The sequence below is a fragment of the Trachypithecus francoisi genome, unplaced genomic scaffold (genome assembly GCF_009764315.1).
Source record: "Trachypithecus francoisi isolate TF-2019V2 unplaced genomic scaffold, Tfra_2.0 Lachesis_group13, whole genome shotgun sequence".
Classification (NCBI taxonomy): domain Eukaryota; kingdom Metazoa; phylum Chordata; class Mammalia; order Primates; family Cercopithecidae; genus Trachypithecus; species Trachypithecus francoisi.
The window spans coordinates 104,581,049-104,601,684 of record NW_022681458.1 but is presented as its reverse complement, the minus strand read 5'-3'; the positions used below and the strand labels follow the sequence as shown (position 1 = coordinate 104,601,684).

The 20,636-nt window shown below is 38.2% G+C and overlaps 1 pseudogene; it reads left to right on the top strand.

Annotated features, from left to right (window-relative positions):
• The first annotated feature begins 958 nt into the window (after nt 1-958).
• Nucleotides 959-1,614, top strand: LOC117094220 (annotated as a pseudogene).
• The last annotated feature ends 19,022 nt before the right edge of the window (nt 1,615-20,636 follow it).

The following is a 20,636-nucleotide window of genomic DNA, read 5'->3' as shown; positions in this document are numbered from 1 at the left end:
GAGTTATGTATTATGGCATTACTAGGCAGACCCCTTCAAGCAAGGCAGGATCTGCATGCAGTTACAGAATGTTCAAATTGGTTTCTCTTTAAATAGAGGAAAGTTTGGGTTTGCTGATCAAATCAATTAGAGTATTTTTCCCTAGTTCACTCTCAGAATGGGAAATTGCCTTTTCAAAGCATTGGAGAAAAACAAGGACCCCAGACAAAAGGTCCAAAGAGTTTAGGTATACACATCTGGGGAACTGACCTGGGGCCTATTTGTATGACGAATATCTACTCATAGCTTGATCTATTTATCTATGTCAAATTTTTAATCACTTTATTGAAGTATAATTTATACATAGTAAAATGCACAGAATATGAGAACCCCTCGATGACTTTTGACAAATGTGTACACCCACATTATTAGCACCCTATTCAAGACATACAGTACTTCCATCATCTCAAAATGTCTCTTGCATCCCTCTTTGCAGGAAATTACCATATCCCCTGTTCTGAGACAGTCTGATTACTATTACCATAACTTCACTTTCCCTGTTCTAGATCTTTATAAAAATTAAGCTTCCTTCCTCACAGTTGGCCACCTCCTTGCCTGCCACCACAGCTGAGGAGCCCAGGCCACTGGACAACTCCCTCTGCATGGGCACAGATGGCTCAGAGATGCTGGCTGAGATCCTGGAGCTGCACTAGATCAAGGTGGACACCATCCTGGTGAAGACTATTGAGACCATGATGGTGGGCGAGGAGGAGGACAACGACAATGAAGACGGTGGCAGAGGTGGCCATAGGCAGGCCAGCCACCACCACAACTACCACCACCACCACCACCATCACCACCCCTCCCCACACCATTTGGCCAGGATCTGCTGCAGCCATTCCTCACGACAACCTCACCCAGGTGCACCACGACCAGGAGGTGATCCTGGTGCAGGCATGCCAGGAGGTGGCGGGTGGTGATGAATTGGGTGGGGAACCAGATACTCATCCTGGTGCCAGAGCTGGCCAGCGGCAACCACCACCACTACCTCGAGCAGGCCCTGGTCACCATGGTGGAGGCTGGCAAGGGTGGATATGGCACCATCTTGGGCAACAAGAAGTGAGGGCAGAAGCGGGTGCAGATCAGGAACCTGGAGGGCGAGTTCTCTGTCACCATGTGGTACTCAGGTGAAAACAAAAAGATATTAACCATAAAATAGTGGTTGAGAAACAGTTCACTGGAGAGAACTCACCTTCTGATTATTCAGAGTATATGACAGGAAAGAAACTTCCTCCTGGAGGAATACCTGGCATTGACCTCTCAGATCCCAAACAACTGCAGAATTCGCCAGAATGAAGCCAAGAAAAATTTAAAAGATGATGCTCCATAAACAATTGCTGGCCCTCGCCAAGGCTGCACAAAGATGTTCAAGGATAACTGCCATGAGAAAACATTCTGCACACCTACCGTCATGGAGTCCACTTCTGCACAGAATGTAGAAGAGCTTTTGTTGAGAGCCCAAAACTAAAACCACACCAGCTGGTTCACACTGGAGAGAAGCTGTTTCGGTGCACATTTGAAGACCGTGGGAAATGCTTTTCACTGGACTTCAATTTTCACATACATAAATTCTAAAAAGGCTTTAAAAGATGCTTTATCTTGCTTTCTAATCTTGTTTCAAAAACATGGTACTTTTGTAAAGCGTGTTCCCAACAGGAGGACAACTCTTAGATGCAAAAGACAATTCTTTATACAACAGTGCTAAAAATGGGATTCTTTTTACATTCTTGCAAGTATGAAACTCACTTGTTGCTTATAATTTTTTAAATTTTATATTTTCCAAGTGTGCATATTGTACAATTTTTGAAGATATGCTTAGTAATGCTATGTGTGATTTTTCTGTAGGTTGATAATTTTGCTTGCAGTAGATTTTCCTTTATAGAATGGGCAGTTACATGCATGCTTCAAAAATATTTTTCTGTAAAAAAAGATAGGATTTGTTTGCTATCTGAATTTTTGTTATATTATTTGATGTTAATACATTTTGTATAATTGTATCATATATCTATATGGAGTCATGTAGTATCAAATATTAGATGTGATTTAATAGTGTTCATTTAAACCCGTTTTAGTCACGTTTTTCCCAAAAAATACTGTCAGATGCTGATGTCTAGTGTAATTTCTTTGCCTGTTTAGTTACTGAAAGTGATGCTCAGTTATAGAAGTGTTGTACCTTTTAAAACCTGATGTGTACATTCCATGTAACAAAAAGGGCATATATGGCAGAACAAGATCTGTAAGCACAGTCTTATTTTCTTTTATTATCCAGAGCACTTACAATTCTTGAGTCTCCCAGAAATTGGAAGCTAAATAAAGCAACTCCTTTCCTTTATTTTGAACTCAGTTACAATGATTTGTTATTAAAGCGATGCATAGCTATTTTAATACTAAAAATAATTATATAGTATGTACCCTTGTATCAAGTTTTGTTTACTGTACAGAATGCTTTTGAGATACAGCTATACTATTGTATTTATCCATAGGTATTTATTTATTTATTTATTTATTTTACTAGTTTTGTTTTGCCATTCACTACTTGATGGGTATTTGAGTTGTCCCCAATTTGGGACTGTTATGAATAAAGTTGCTATAAATATTTATGTATACATCTTTGTGTGAACATAAGTTTTCATTTCTCCAGATCAAATTCTTAGGGGTAGTATTACTGGCTCATGTAGCAAGTATATGTTTAACTTTCTAAGAAAATAGTAAACCATTTCCCAAAGTGGTTGTATGTTTTACATTGTCTACAGAAGCACAGGAGAGCTCTAGTTTACTGTTTCTCTGCTCTAGCACTTGGTATTGTCACTCTCAAATTTTAGCTCTTTTAGTATGCATGGAGTTTTCTTTTGGTGTTTGAATTTTCATATTTCTAGTGACTAATGAGTTTGAGCATCCTTTAACATGTTTATTGGCTATCTGAATATTTTTATAGTGAAGTATTTGTCCAAGTCTTTCACTCATTTTTAAACTGGTTGTTTATTTTTACTATTGAAGTCTAGCAGATTTACAAAATATATATTTTTGATACAAGTTCTTTGTTGTACATATGTACTAAGAATGTTTTATTCTAAACAATGGTTTGCCTTTTGAGGCACAAAATTTTAAATTTTGATGAAATTTATCAAAATGGTTAGTGTTTTCTGTTGAATAAATATTTGCAACTTTTAGAGACAAGATAATTTCCTATATTTTCTTCTAGAAAATTTACATTTTTAGTGTCTACATTTATGTCTTTGATCCATTTGGCAGGGATATAATTTTCATGTATAGTATAAAATAGTGGGGGTAAAGCTCATTTTTTTCCCATATGAATATACACTTGTTCTAGCACCATTTGTTAAAAATATTTTTTTCCTGAAGATTATCTTGAAGCTTTGTTGCAAATCAATTGATCCTATGTATGTGGCCCTAGTTCTAGAGTATATTCTATTCGGTTGATTTATTTTTTATTCATATGCCTATACCACTTTTTAAAACTATCGTATCTTCAGAATAAGTCTTAGAATAAGCTACTGTATCTCCATCAACTTCTTCCAGATTGTTTTAACTCTGGAAGTTTTTCTGAATTTCTAAACATGAATTCTAATCAGCTAGTCATTTTGTAGAAACATTTCTGTAGGATTTTGTCTGGCATTGTTTCTGAGTTTATATAGCTACCTGGAGACAAATAAATTCTTAATTTGTCTTAATATGTCTGAGAATTTCAATTCAGTTGTTTAAGTCTTCTTAAATTTCTCTCAATATTCTTGTAATTTTAGCATACAGGTTCTATTATTAAAGATTTCTATCAATATTATAATAATAATAGGTTGTTATCACAAATAGTATTAAAATTTTGCTCAATTTTAAATGGTATTTTTAAAAAGTTTATTTTCCAGTTTTTAAGTGATTAGTATATAGAAACATAAATAATTTTTGGATTTTTCAGTTTCTGATCTCTTTAATTTTGTTTATTAATTCTGATAATCTATTTAATATATATTTTATGAATATCTATGTAATCAAACTACATGCAAAGAATGAAAGTTTTTGCTTCTTCCTTCCCAGTCTTCATGCCTTTTTTTCTTATTTATTGCTCTGGTATAACGATAAACAGAAGTGGTAAGAGCAGACTTTTTTTTTTTGCACCAAGATTTTTATTTACTCACCTTTCTGCTTTCTTTTAACGTTATAAACATTATAGGCCAAATTGTTCTCTTTTTGACCCAGGGTTGTGATGGGGACCATCTGGTTACAAAGTGGTGGCAGATCACTGTCTGCTTTTATGGTTTTTGGCCCCTCTCAACCTCTGGCTGTCACTTCTCTGTTCTTTCTCAGTTGCCCCTTAACAGTCTATTCTAATCCCTGTAAAATAGGGACTAAAAGTACTAACCTCATTGTTATGAGGTTTAAGAGAAGGCCCAGCACTAAGCCAGGCTCTCAGGAAAATTCACACAACGGATCCTCTTTGCCCTTCAATATAGCTCCTTCTAATCTGTCGTGGACTGAGGAACTACTGGACCTGTCAACCAAGCACACAGGTATAAGTCCACAGACCAGGCGAAGGCCTAGATGGCAAAGTACATGGGCTTTGTGACTCCACTACTGACTTTGAGACTAAGGAAGGACTGACTTAGTGAGCAGTTCCAAGACCACTGAGCTCATGGTTCCCTGTGGCTGGGACTTCCATCATGACCGAGGCTTGAGGAGGGGCCTCTCAGTTCCTGCTGCCACTCTTGGAACAGTATGAGGGCTGCAGCAGAGGCCAAAAACTGAGTGTCTGGCCCCAGAGAGTCTACGGGGGTGACTGACAAAGTTCGTGACGTTTTCTCATAAGGAGGAGGGGCGGGGCTTGGGCATGGGCAGTGGCTGGAAGGTGAAGCAGCCTGGGTAACAAAAAAAATTTTCTTTAACAGTAGTTAATGTCTTATTATTCCATTCCCATTTCCTCATTTATTTCTCCCATTTATTGATTTTCCCCACATTCATACAATGCTAAATTAATGCTGAGAATATTATAGGTACTTAGTATTTATAGCTTTGAGAAACAAAAATATTTATAGCTGTGAAAAACAAAATGTTTTATATGTTTTCATATATTTAGCTTTTGTGGTATTTTCATTCCTTCCTGTAGATTCAGTTTTCCATCTGGTGTAATTTCCCTTCATCATGAAGAACCTGCCTAGAATGTTTTAAATGTTGCATGTATGTTGGCAATAGTCTCCCAGTTTTCATGTATTTAGAATTCTGATTTGATAATTTTCTTCTTTCGGTCCTTTAAGATGTTGTTGTATTATCTTCTTGTCTCTCTTGTCTCTGATGGGAAATCATCACTCACTTTTATAATTTATCCCCTGTATTAGTCTGTCTTGTCTTTAGCTATTTTTATGAGTTTTTTCTTTATCTTTGTTTAAAGCCCTTTTACTTTGATACTCTTAGATGTGTGTGTGTGTGTGTATGTGTGTGTGTGTGTTTTCAATTTGTCGTACTTGGTGTTTACTGGCTTTTTTGAACTTCTGAATTGACATTCATAATCAATTTTAGAATGTTTTTATTCGTTCTATTTCTATATTCTATTTCTATATTTTTTCGTTTCTTATTCTTATTCTACTTTCTATTTCTATATTCTTTCATTATTTTATCTATTTTTTCATTATTTCTAAAATGCAATACTATATATTTTACCACTTACTGTTGTTACACTTCAATCATTTTTTTAAATAGTTTTCTGTCTGTGCTTTAGTTTGAGTGATTTTTACTGTCCTGTTTTAAGTTTATTTGTGTCCAATATGCTTATAAACACATTCAGTGAATACTTTATTTCAGGTATCTATTTTTTAGTTTCAGGATTCTATTTTGGTTTTCTTTTATAGTTTGCAAATCTCTCTTAAATTGCTTTGCCTATTATACTTATCATTTTGTATAGATTTCCATACAAGTTTATCAGTCATTTCTATGTTCTTATTTTATAGTTCTGGCATCCAAACTGTGTATCTATTTTTATTAACTGATTTTCCTCTTGATTATTGGCCTAGAACACATTTTATTGTTTCTTTACATATCTTGTAATTTTTTTTTATGGAAACCTGGACATTATGTATAAAGAAAACTAAAGACTGAAGTGGACTATGAGGTTGCAGGAGTGGAAGCCCATAAAACTTTGAAACTGAGAGAGAGTCAGCTTACAAAACATAGGCCGTTCACGTTGTACCTGCACATAGAATGTCCATAAAATTTTAAAAGTCACAGTATTGAGGTTTGTCTGATCCTAGCTTAATGATTCCTAAAATTTCAGTTGAATAATGAATTTATCCCTACATTTTCACCTATAGCAGTGTCTAATGAAGAAGGAACTTATCTTCAGTGGAGAAAGAGTTGACATAAAAGGCTTAACAAATAGTTATCTACAGTCATGCATTGCCCAATGATGGGGATATGTTCTGAGAAATTCATTCAGAAAAAATGAACCATTTTGAGTTTGATATCTCAAACTAGTTGCCAATTTTTTTCACATAAAAAATAGAAGAACTGTATGCCATTGTGATTGTACTCCTCGTGAGACATGAGCCAAAGATTTTTGGGTTAGAAAACACTACCATGAATTTATTGTGTTCCATGTCTAGTGTAACCTGAAAAAAGAATGAATATAGACCCTGAAAAAAGGGGGCTAGATCTGACTCTACCACACAGACATTGAGACATTTTGTAGTGATTTGCTTCTTATTTTTGACAATATGATGATTAGAGTGCATAATCATAAACTGCCAAGATGCATGCTTTGTTTGATGGCAGGAAAAGATTGAATTATTTCTCTGGAAGGAAGATCAGGAAAAGAATGAGCTGCTGCAGTTGTAAATGTCATTACTTATGGAGAGTCAGAGAAAAGTGTTCAAAGTGTTAATGAAAGCCAATGTACCAATTAAATAAATATCTTGAGGTGAAGAAGTAAATGGAGACTAAATGACTGGGAAGCATGAGAAGTAGGCCATGTGCACTTAGGAAACATTGAGCAAAGCAGTTCCAGCAGTTGTTTACTCTTGCCTCAGTCTTAAACATTAAAGGATTCAATTGGAAATTCTTTTTTTAAACTATTATGCTATAAAATTAATTAACATAAAAATGTATGTCTTTACCATATACAACATATTTTGAATTATGCAAACATTGTGAATTGGCTAAATACAGCTAATTAACATATGTATTATCTCACATTATGTATCTTTTTTGTGGTAGAAAACAAAATCTACTCTGTTAGCTGTTTTTAAGAATGTTGTTAACTATAATCACCACTTATTCCTCCTATCAAACTGAAGTTTTTTATCTTTTGACCAACATCTCTCTCACTCACTCCCCATCCCCTACCCAGCTCCAGGTAACCACCATTGTACTCTCTGCTGCTATGAATTCAACTTTTAAAAAGTCCACATATAAGTGAGATTATGTGGTATTTGTCTTTTTGTCCCTGGCTTATTGTGTTTAACATAAATATCCTCCAGGTTTATCCATGTTGTTGCAAATGACAGAATTTCCTTCTTTTTTGAAGGCTGAATACTGTTCTATTGTGTACATATACACTACATTTTCTTTATCCATTCTTATGTGGAGAGACACTTAGTTTGATTCCATATCTTGGCTGTTGTAAATAATGCTTCAATGAACATGGGAGTACAGACATTTCTTTGGCAGTTTGATTTAATTATAAATCCTATGAGAGACTGTTTCCTTGGACCACAAAATGTGTCTCACATTATTTTCTGGGGAGGCAACAAAAACTTCTCTGCTCTGTATTTCACAGTTACGGGATATTTACCTGCTGTTGGGGTGACAAGGACAGAGTTGGAGAGGATGTCAGTATGTTACTCCTTTTCGATGCTATATATTAACTTCTCCATTATTCCCACCGAGGTGAATGCACAAAGATTACAAATAAATTCAAGCCTATTTTTGCTTAAGTTCTCTGGTGATACATTCAAACTGAAAAGAGGTAGAGGCCATGCAAAACCATGTTCTGTGGTGTGCTGTGTCGCTGTGGCTCTCTTTTGCACTGTATGAGAGGATATGGCCTCATTGCTCTGACCTGTTGGAAGATCCTCATTATCATTCCACAGGTGAGCCCCTTAGAATCCTCTTCTTTCTTCTTTGTTTCTTTACATATCTTGTAATTTCTTGTAATACATATCTTGTAATATCTTGGATGTTTCAACCATCTTCCGCTAATATATGACCTCCAGACCATGGGTTACAGAATAAAGTGTCCCTCTATTAGCTTGATACCAAATGACACTGTAATCAATTGTTCCATCCCAACACCTGGACTTTTTTTTGTCTGTGATATGAGGGGTGAAGGTGGGAAGGACATTTCATCCTTTCACATGGGCCAGTTTTCCCCTATGGCCTACAGTCTCCTTTAGTACTGCCTTATCCTTTACCATATTTCCTCTTGGATCCTTTTCCTGACCAAACTCTTATTGACTGAGTTGTATTTGCTTATTTATTTGGGCCCCTCACAGTGTAGCTATGCATATTTATCTAGTCATTTCTATGTTATTTATCTATTATTTTTAGTATGACCTAAAACAAAATATCTGCTCTTTGAGCTGTTTTTCTATTACCAGTAGGAAAAGCCAGAGCTTATCCTTCCATACCTTCTTGCCTAGTGCCCAAAGCATATATTTACAGGAAATGTACCAAGGTTAAAGGAGTAATTTTTGATTTCTGTAAAAGAGTTTTTGGTACTTATACAAAACGAATCAATGAACTACCTTTAATGAGAATTTACTTAACCCTGAGTTTAATATCTTTTGCACTGTCCTCAGTTCTGTTAAGTTGATCTAACTCAGGATTCCCCTTTTTGATGCATATGGTAGCCTGATTGAGAGTAATATTGAATATTGAAAAACCTTGCTCTGGATACCTGAGAAAGTAAATTTTGAACTTCTTTATAACTAAAAAGTACAAAATTTTGTAGAGATATCTTGCCTGCATTGTGCAGAGAACCAGGGGAGGGTAACAAAAAGGTCTCAAGTTTATTAATGAAGCTAAATATGTTTGTGATGAAAGTCAACCATACAGCCAGAATTGATGCTGGAAATAGAACTAGTGTTGAAGTGAGAGATAGAGCTGAAAAGAATATTGTGACTTGTGCTACTACTTGTCATAATGTAGTGGAGAGGACCCAGTGAAATAACCAGTATAATTACCCGCTGAGAGAATGGACTATATTATAATTACATCAGAAAGAGAATCATATGCAGTTTTTTAGACTCCTTAAATTAGAAAAATTACCACCTCAGCTGGACATTTCCCCAAGGTCTATGAGTCTTTTCATTGCCTAATCAAAATCTCTCTTGCTGAAGTTTAATATATATACCTAATAGGTGAAATCAGGACTGCAAAGCCAGATTTTCTGGGTCCAAATCCTGGCTCTTTCACTTATTAGCTGGGTGTTCCAGCTCTGCAATTTCTCTGTTTTATTTTTAACAGAATTTTAAGGCTACATTAAATGTTTTATTTTATTTTAATGGCATTTTAAAACAACTTTAAAGGGTGGGTACAAAAAGCAAATTAATAGATACATGTCAATTACTTGTAACACTCCCTGGCATGTATACATGTATTGAGGGCTTTGCCAGTGCTTATATTTTTATTGCACATTTTTCCCAGGTGAAAGAAGTCAACATTCATTCCCAAGTTCTTATATAATATCACCTTTAAGTAAACACTATCTTTTACCAAAAGGTCAAATCTTAACGAGTCTGAGGAGAATGGCTTCGTAATTCTTGGAGACTATTTTACCTTCCCTTGGTAGCAATTCCATTAAATGGAACATATGCCACCTCTTTGACAGACAAGAGCTGAAAGAATGAGCTTCCTGAGGAATACAACACAAGGATTTTGTTAACAGTCAAATAAGAAGCTCTTGAATCAAATAGAATAGAAAGAAAGGGAGAAATTTATGAGAATTTGATAATATAAAAGAAAGGTGAGACATTTTTGGAAGGGCAGAGCAAAAGACCGTGTGTGTGTGTGAGTGTATGTGTGTGTGTACATATGTTCAATTATTAGGTTACTAGTCTATAATAATATTTTTCCCTTGAGAATAGTTCCCTAAATATATAATGAATTTCCAGCATGGCCTAATTTTGTGGAGTATAGTCATACACAGACAAAAACTCTGCTTCAGCATTTGTTTTATTTGCTCAAAGTCTTATTCTGTGAAATAGGAATGCAGGACATTGGTGTGGCATTCCTATGTTACAAATCCACCCTGGCCAGCGGGTCATAATTTCCTCTGTTCCATTTGGTCCTTGATTCCCTTGTGTCACAGGAAGGTAATGTTTGAAATGCATCACATTGATGGCGCACTCTGTCACCCTGCAACAAAACTTTTCACTCACGAGATAGCACTTAATTCATATGTTCTTTCCAATCAATTTAAACTTTCAAAAAAATCAAATATTGTTTTGCACGACACAGGTGATATTCATGAACTTATTACCCCTCTCAAAGGCCATTTCTCTTGGCAGCTGCTTTACACTGAATAAAGATGAGGCTTCTTCGCTCCATCAATTGAGACTAACATCAGTGCAGCTGTGTCCTGTTGAGGCTGAAAAATAAAAATGAGATTAATGTTTCAGTGAGTTACATCCATCTACAGAGAACATAGGGACAATTTAGGCCAGACAACTTTGTTTTAGAACATTTCACACCTCTAAACTATTAACAAAGTTGCTTCCATCTTTAATTTTAATTTTGACTAAACTCAAAGGGTTAGACATATTTTCTTCTTGTTAGAATTGATGGTCTGTGCTGCACAGGGCAGACAGCTCAGTTGATTTTTACTTAGTGCCAATTACATTGGGTCTAAGGCCATAAATCTTACCCTGGAGATACGTCAGAATCACACGGGCAATAGGAAAGTTGTAAACAAACTCAGGAAACATTGTCAGTGTGTTTACTTTTTTATAGTCATACTTTGAATGCATGTTTGCGCAATGACATATTCATTTCTCAGAGCCAGATTTCTGCAGACACTGGAAATTAAAATACAATCGGACAGATTTCTTGGTTTTAAGAAGCTTACAGTTGATTGACAGGGAAACTAATAAAAAGGCAATTTCAATGCATGGTTCTTCTTAACTTATGTGAGAAATAAGGAGATCTTCTAACTGGTGGCACAAGACACAAATTTGGTGAGGAGGGAGGCTTACTGGAGGAAGTGTCCACTGAACTGAGTACTATAGAATGAAAAGGCATTAGCAGGATAAAGTAGGGTAAAGGAAATTTCATGAAAGAAGTCACACAGCTGGAGCACAAATAACAGTCTTTTTCATGTACTAAAACAAAACAGTTTGATTTTTCTAGAATATCAAATACAAGGAGATGAGTAAAAAGAGATAAGACTGGAGAGGTAGGCAGGATTCGAGTTGCTATGCACATTCCATGCCAGGCTTAGGAGGAGAGATATATTCTGTAAGTGACATAAAGCGTGTAAAAGATTTTGGGTTTTCATTTTAGATGGCTCCTTCATGCTTCTAATAACATCATGGAAAATCAAACAAATGCAAATATATAAAGCAAACTGAATAATACAGATTAACATATATCAGACGTGGTAGACCCTGGTGGAAAAAAAGTACTTACCATCAATCAGCAATATAAATTAAGCACACAGCTACTATATAGGGCCTTATAAACCATAGAAGTGGCCAAGATGGTCATTTCATTAAGATTGACACAAAGGGGGAGTCCCTTCTGGCTGAAGAATTTAGAGATGGTATATTAGACTGTTTTCATGCTGCTAATAAAGACATACCTGAGACTGGACAATTTACACAAGGAAGAGGTTTAATTGGACTTACAGTTCCATGTGACTGCAGAAGCCTCACAATCAAGGTGGAAGGCAAAGAGGAGCAAGTTACATCTTACATGGATGGCAGTAGGCAAAGAGAGAGCTTGTGTAGGGCAACTCCCGTTTTTAAAACCATCAGATTTTGTGAGACCCATTCACTATCATGAGAACAGCATGGTAAAGACCTGGCCCCATAATCCAATCACTTCTTACTGTGTCCCTCTCACAACACGTGGTATGGAAGCTACAAGATGAGATTTGGGTGGGCACACGGAGTCAAACCATATCATTTCACACCTGGCCCCTCCCAAATCTCATATCTTCACATTTCAAAACCAATCATGCCTCCCCAACAGTCCCCCAAAATCTCAACGCATTTCAACATTAACTCAAAAGTCCACAGGCCAAAGTCTCATCCAAGACCCTTCTGCCCATGAGTCTGTAAAATCAAAAGCAAGTTAGTTACTTCCTAGATACAAAGGGAGTACAGGCATTGGGTAAATACAGCCATTCCAAATGGGAGAAATTGGTCAAAACAAAGGGGCTATAGGCCCCACACTAGTCCGAAATCCAGTGGGACAGTCAAATCTTAAAGCTCCAAAATGATCTCCTTTGACTCCATGTCTCACATCCAAGTCACACTGATACAAGAGGTAGGTTCCCATAGTCTTGGGCAGCTTCACCCCTGTGGCTTTGCAGGGACAGCCTCCCTCCCAGCTGCTTTCATGGGCTGGCATTGAGTGTCTGTGACTTTTCCAGGCACACAGTGAGAGCCGTCAGTGGATCTACCATTCTGGGTTTCTGGAGGACGGTGGCCTCTTCTCACAGCTCCACTAGGCAGTGCCCCAGTAGGGACTCTGTGTGGGGGCTCCCATCCCACATTTCCCTTCTGCACTGTCTTAGCAGAGATCCTCCATGAGGACCTCGCCCCTTCATCAATCTTCTGCCTGGGCATCATGCTTTTCCATACATCTTCTGAAATCTAGGTTGTTTCCAAACCTCAATTCTTGACTTCTGTGCACTCAGAGGCTCAACACCACATCTTACATGGATGGCAACAGGCAAAGAGAGAGTTGTGCAGGGCAATTCCCATTTTTAGAACCATCAAATGTGGCACATATACACCACAGAATACTATGCAGCCATAAAAAAGGATGAGTTCATGTCCTTTGCAGGGAAATGGATGACGCTGGAAACCATCATTCTCAGCAAACTGACACAAGAGCAGAAAACCAAACACCACATGTTCTCACTCATAAGTGGGAGTTAAACAATGAGAACACATGGACCCAGGGAGGGGAACATCACACACTGTGACCAGTCCAGGGGTTAGGGGCTAGGGGATGGATAGCATTAGGAATACCTAATGTGGATGACAAGTTGAAGGGGTGCAACAAAATACCATGGCACGTGTGTACCTATGTAACAAACCTGCACATTCTGCACATGTATCCCAGAACTTAAAGTATATAATAATAATAATAAACCATCAGATCTCATGAGACCTATTCATTATCCGAGAACAGAATAAGAAACATGCACTCCCATAATTCAATTATCTCCCACTGGATCTCTCTCACAACACGTAGGAATTATGGGAGCTACAAGATGATATTTGAGTGAGGACACAGAGCCAAACCATATCAGATGAGTAGTAGAGTACAGTGGCCCATGCTTGGCTCTGAAGAAGGGGTAAAATTTTGATAAGCAGAATTCTACAAAAAAGGAAAGAATGACAGGAACAGACAACTACAAATGTGAGGTCCTTGTTGTTGATTGACAAAATGGTCAGAACATGGGGATTCTTAAGGGTCTAGGAATGGAGAACACTATGAAGTTAAGCAGGAGCCCAATCATAGCAGGTTTCTTGAATGCCAAACCCACAATTTGGAAATTTATAGAAAAATGTGATCCAGGGAAAGTTTCTAAGCAAAGGAGAAGCATCTTTAATACTAGGTACTGTGAAGTTTGACTTAGTATCAAAGTTCCTTATGGAATTAAAAAAATACAATTAATAATCTGAACTAGTATGGTAGCAAGTAGAAACAGAAGAAATCTAGGAGCAGTGAGACTACGTGCCTATTTCTGATCTATTGGCCAAAAGCATTTTTATCAAGGCCATTGTGTGATTCTGAACTTCATCTGGAATTGAAAGCAATGACTTTGGTGATATCCCCAGTACCTATAGTCATGAGGACTAAATTTTACACTGAAAGGTGGAGCTAACTATAGCATGGGGAGCAAGAAGAAATTCAGTTATTAAGCCAGTGCTCCCCAGCTTTCCTATTGTCAGAGCCTCTTAGATAACTTGTTAAACAGATTTATAGACCCCATCAAGGTTACAGAATCAGATGCTCCAAGGGAGCATGTGTGCTGAAGCCTTGTCCTACCATCAGACAAGCTGGTGAACCTAGATCCAGGGAAAATGTGACTTCAAAGCACCAAGATAATTGATGGGCTATAAAAGCCTGTGCTGACGTCATTTGCATAGCAATTATTATTATTATTATTATTGTTGTTGTTGTTTTGAGATGGAGTCTCACTCTGTCACCCAGGCTAGAGTGCAGTGGTGTGATCTCTGCTCACTGCAAGCGCCGCCTCCCAGGTTCACGCCATTCTCCTGCCTCAACCTCTCGAGTAGCTAGGACTGCAGGTGCCCGCCACCACAGCTGGCTAATTTTTTGGTATTTTTGGTAGAGACGGGGTTTCACCATGTTAGCCAGCATGGTCTTGATCTCCTGAACTTGTGATCCGCCTGCCTTGGCCTCCCGAAGTGCTGGGATTACAGGCGTGAGCCACCATGCCCGGCCTGCATAGCAATTTTTAAATATAATGGTCATTAGTTTTCCCAGGTCCTGAGAAGTTAAAGTCATAACCCAAATCTGACTATTTCCCATTCCCTCCTCCACTGTCACCCTATTTTGATCCATCACTATCTCCTTCCAGGGTCACTCTACTAGCATCTTAACTGATCTCTCTGTTTCCATGCTTTCTGGGCTATAGTCTGTTTCCAATACAGGAGATGAAATAATCTTTTAAAGACAAATCTCAGATCATGCCATGCCTTGCTCTACACCCTCCAGTGATTTTTGTTTATGCATTTTAAAAATCCAAACTTCTTACCATGGCCTCCAAAGACTCACAGGGCTGTCCCCTGCCCATCTGTCTTGTTTCAGCTTCTACCACATTGCTTTGCTCATGCTGGCTTGTTTCCTGTTCCCCTTAGCAACCAAAGCTTGTCAATCTCTTTGAGTTTGGCCCTCATTATTCTTACTTCAAGGGACCATCTTTCTCCAGATGTTCACTGGACTTATTCTACAGTGACATCCAGAAAGGCCCTCCTAACCCCAATGTAGAAGAGCTTCTATGTACCAAAGTCACCTCTTCTTACTCCTGTTTAACCCATCCTGAATTTATTTCACCTCAAAATTCCTATCGCTATCTGATCTTTTATTGCATATGCATAAATATGTTTTTCTCTGTCTCCTCTACTAAAATATGTATGCCTTAGGATTGTGCATTCTGTCTAATTGTCTAGTTGACCATATTCCTAGTGCTGAGAATTGTCTAACAGTTACTTTATGCTCAATAAGCACGTCTTGGATGGGTGGGTGAATGAATGGTGTACTCATAAATGCAAGAGGAGTTATTTGGCGTATATGCCTTTAGAATCAGTGCCTTTTTCTATGCTACCATCTCTATAATTCAGCCTTTAATTGTCTGAACTACATACTCTTTGTAATCTTTTCTCATATTTTCATGCTTACACACCAGATGATCTATTGTATGTGTGTGTGTGTGTGTGTGAGATCATTATTTATTTATACAATATTTTGTTACATACATTGGGAGAAATTTCTATTAGGCACAGTTAGGCTACAAAGAACATTCCTGTCTTTATTGACCTCTTGATACTTCTCTCTTCTCATACTTGATTTTACCCTGGATGTTTGAGCATCTTACTCATATGTCTGAGGAGGGAGACCATCTAGTGAATGCCAAGCCTCGGTCTGAGGGGTTTACCTAGGATCAAGTAGTCTCTATTAGAAGCAGTCTCCTCCTGGACTGAGAGTCAGAGACAAACTCTTAGAAAAAGTTGTTGCTTCTAGTGAAGGTGTACGTAGGTCCAGATTTGGGACATTACTAGCATTTAGAGGGCTTGGACTCCATTAGCCTCAGGAAAGTCTGTCGTCCAGGTAGGCAAAAGCTCCGGTAAAAGACACCATTTAGTGTGGTCAAATTTACATTTCCCAGTTTGTTTTAAAGACATGAGATTTAGAGCAACATGGCACCAGGCCATTGATTCAGTCTTTATCGTGTCTACCTCATTGGCATTAAGTCAGTCATAATTATCTAATCAGCTCTTTCATGGTCTGTTTATTTGAGACTTCCTAATTTCTAAATTCACTTCACAGAATAAGCTAACCAACGGGCAATTCCAAATAGGGTTTACAAGACAGACTTAGGATCTCTTATAATCACTGCTATCCCTGATCCATTTCACCTGTTGAAATTCAGGAATATAAAATTTGTTGTTATTGTGGTTATTTTAAATATCCTGCAAGCTATGTCCTTTCTTTCTCATATTTGATTGCTGCGTCCTCCCTAAAAAGAAATTCACCTGAAATCATAGGTTGTGAACTCAAGATAAGATGGTAAGAATCATTAACTGGGTTACATACAGACGATACAACTGTGCGTGCAAACAAAACTCTCATCAATACATGCACATGCACAGAGATCTATCAGCTGCATTTACACCTTGCCCAAGCAACAAACATATTACTTTCTTCCTTTTATCTTTTCAGAGCAAGATAGGTCAGCAATTGCCTCAGAGTCTAAATCAGCACTTCATTAGAAGAAATCCTTCTTCTTCTAGAAACATCGTTACACTGACAGCATGTTGAGAGGAGCCTAAGGGTGGGCTTCTACAGTTTAGCTCCATGTCCAGTGGCCCTGCCTGCCTCATGCTGACCTGCCTTCCAGGACGTGCTGAGGAAGTTTCCTGACTAGGAGCTTTAGCCCCTATGGCTTCTGCCTTATTTTCTAGGCAGGCAAGAACGGTTGCCTGCCTGGTAAGCTTTCTCCTGCGGAGGACCTGCCTGGAGGCAGATCTGTCTAGTTATCTCCTTGCCTTTTGAAGCTACACTACACACAGCTGCTTTTGCCTCATCTCAGCTCCTACCTGCCTAGAAGAGACTTTGCCTGAGAAGTCCTGACCAGGGGGCCTGAAGAGTTATTTATGTGGGATGTGAATCTCTCCACAGGAACCCAGAGAGTCGATTTGCACACCATGCTTTTCATCACTGAAGGCTATATAGATTTTTCTTTTGGTTCAGATGTCTAGAGCTAAAACAGAGAAAAATATTTTCCTAGTTGAAGAAACATCCCTTTCCAAATTTGACAAGGGTAAGGCTCTTATGACAGGTAATTGGCATGAAAACTGGTAATACATGGTATTAAAGGGCATGAAAGAAGGAGCGCGACTGCTGTACTTTAAAGTGGCTGTGAAATTTAGTAATGAAATATTTTGGGGGAAAAGGTGGGTAAAATGTATGTGGCTCTTAAAAAATGAGCAAATCTAAATTAATTCTGAGAGGTTTCATATTTTCTAAGTTATTAATAATCATTTAATTATATGAATTTGCCTAAATTTTAATATTCTGGAGGAAAGAGATCTAAGTCCTTGGGAGCAAATCACTGAAATTCTGTGACGGCTAATTTGCTTCCCAGTAACTGCTGCCTTCTACCTGTAGGGGAAGCACTTCCTCTGGAAGGGGATGCAGCACCCGGAGCAGTCATGTCAGGCCTGTCTGATTCCCATCTTCTTGCAAGGTAAAATTTGTTTGAAGTGGCGGGGCTTAATACCTAGGTGAAGGGTTGATAGATGCAGCAAGCCTCCATGGCACACGTTAACCTATGTAACAAACCTGCACGTCCTGCACATGTATCCCAGAACTTAAAATAATATTAAATTAATATTAAAAAATCTGGTTAAAGTGAATGCCAAAGCAGCGGGGTCACAGTTTGATTGAATTAGGGGTGTGGCTACCTGCAGTGCCTTGGAGGTGGACAGGAAAGGAATCCTTGAACCTACCTTTGCTGGCTTATGTAGTCTTGATTTCTGGAACTTCCTCTTGTTTTCTCCCTGAACCTGTAGGCACTGGCATAGTTCTGGTTTCCTGCATTCCCAAATTGGGGTCAAAGTGGGAAGAATAAGCAAAGCATCAATAGAAATGCTCTGGGTTCCCCCTTGACCAGAAAAAATCTTCCATCACTGCACCGCCGTATCTGGTGGTGGCTGAGCAGTTTGCAGAGGCTGATGCACTGCCACAGTGTGCTTTTGGGGGTGATGGAGGTTAGGAACTACGACCTTAGAGCTGGATCAGTCTACTGTGGATCCTATCTCTGACACTTAATTGATGGGTGAACTTGGGCAAGTGACTTGAATTCTCCGAGATGTCGTTTTCTTATAAGAAATGAAGATACTAAACCCCACTTTGTAGGAGTTCTATATGTTCAATGAAATATTTGTTAAGTGTTCAATATAGCATGGCTCATTGTAAAGGCTCAATTACCAAAAGGGTAGCTTTTGGGGGTAGTTATGTACATGTGCTAAGATAGAAACTTTTGCTGTTGTAGCTATTCCCACCTTAGTATAATCAATGCTCAGTGCATAACAGGTGAAACATCCACTCTGTGTGGCTCATTGACAGCAGGTTTAAAATCCCAGCGTCGTTATCCTCTCCTATTCAATATGCTTGCTCTCACCAGTTGTTATTTTGCAAAGTGCTCTAAAGTAACCTAAAATAAGACAAATAAGGAAAATTAAATAAATCACAATTATACTTCCAAACCAATTTTATTTGCACTAGATCAGGGTCAGCAAACTTTTTCTGGAAAGAGCCAGATAGTAAATATTTTAGGCTTTGTGAGTCATAAGGTCTCTGTGTAACTACTAAACCTTGCCATTGTTATGTGAAAGCAGCCAGAGGCAATTCTTTAAAAATGAGAGTGACTGTGTTCCAATAAACTTTATTTATAAAAGCAGATGGTGGGCCAGATTTATCCTGCAGGCTCTGATTTGCCAGCCTTTTACTAGGATATGGTGATTGTGTTCAATCTTGGGACATTTTGCTTTGCTTTTTGTTTGTTTAATAAGAAAAAGATACAAGAGAAAGTGATGGCACAGAAAGTGATACCTGGACCTCTGGAGTACAGCATCCTAGTCGCAGCGCTGACACTAACACACTAAGTCACATGAGAATTACATGGGACTTCGCTGAAGTATTTCATAATGAAAGATTTTCATGTTAAAAATCATGAGTTGGGGCTGGGTCTTTCAAAATGTATTTTTTACAGTTTTATGACCTGTACTGTGCCTTAGATGTCATATCTGACTGCTTAGCCATTCTCACACACACCACTTGTCAAGACAAGATCATCAGCCAGTGCTTATAAGCCATTGATGTTTAGGCATTGCCCCATAATTTAACTCTTCTCGGACCAATATGCACAGTATATATAGCAGGATGCTCAAGCAGTGTCTAGAGGTTGTATTAAGTGGGATAGAAATAAGTGGGCTAAACAGAAAGAATGCTTTAAAAACACTAAAGTGCCATCCTAAATGAGACACCCAGCTGTGGATTGCTTAGGAACAGCAGGACCAGCCAGACAAGACTGGCTTTCAGCCTGCAGGTCAAGGGATAATGTGTTTGACCTCCTGTGCACCCATGAGTAAACGTTGCTGCCTGTAACACTGCCTCATCCACATCACCAGTGTTTCTCTCCATGGAGCCAGGAGGCCATTCGACTAGGCCTCCCTCACAGTCAACATGGCTCAAATTTAGACTGTCAGCACTATCCCCAAATGAGGTCATACATACTAGCACAGAGAAACATGACAGGATAGAAAAAATATGCTGTAAAATATGGAACATATGTCTCATTACCATGCCACAGTGCTTCTAGGACACGACAAATTAATATTTTACGTTAACTTGGCAAAATATATAGTGTAGAGCAAATAATATGCCTTCTGTCTTTTGTGTTTTACAAGTATTAATTTGTTAAATGAAAACAATTCAAATAAAACACATTTTTTTGATAATCATGTTTAGGCATATCTTATTTTTTAACGCCCTGGAGATCTTTGAAAGTGCAAGCTGAACAGGCTTCTTGCCCCATGGCCCCACTACAGGTACAGTCACAGTGAACATGAGATCAGACGCCATGGATCTTATGGTAATGCATTTATTAATGTATTTGATACCTGTACTTTCTGCGAGTATCCAAGTTCTTCGATTTATGCTAATTTAAAGTGCTATTTTAAGTGCTCAAAGATGACTATTCACTTAAGCACTTTTGGTGATTTCCTATTGCTCCTAGGGGAATATCCAACATATAGAAACTGCCCTGTCTCTTCAGGCTCATTTCATACCAGCTTCCTACCTTGTTCCCTAAATGGCTGCTATTGTTCCTTAGGTCTCAGCTTAAAAGGTGTTAGAATCCCCTAAACATTTCCAACTCCTACACTAGCTCAGACTTTCGGTTTTAAGCTGTGACAACCTCTATCATAAGTGCCATCAGAGATAACCGGAATTGCTTATGCAATTGTATGTTTCCCCTGCAAGACTGCCTACTTTATGAGGTTAGAGATTATGTCTGTCTTGTTCAAGGCTATACTATCATCCTGCACATTGTTCAATAAACATCTGTTGCATGAAAAACCTTTACCAATGACCATTGGTTTTTATATTTACTC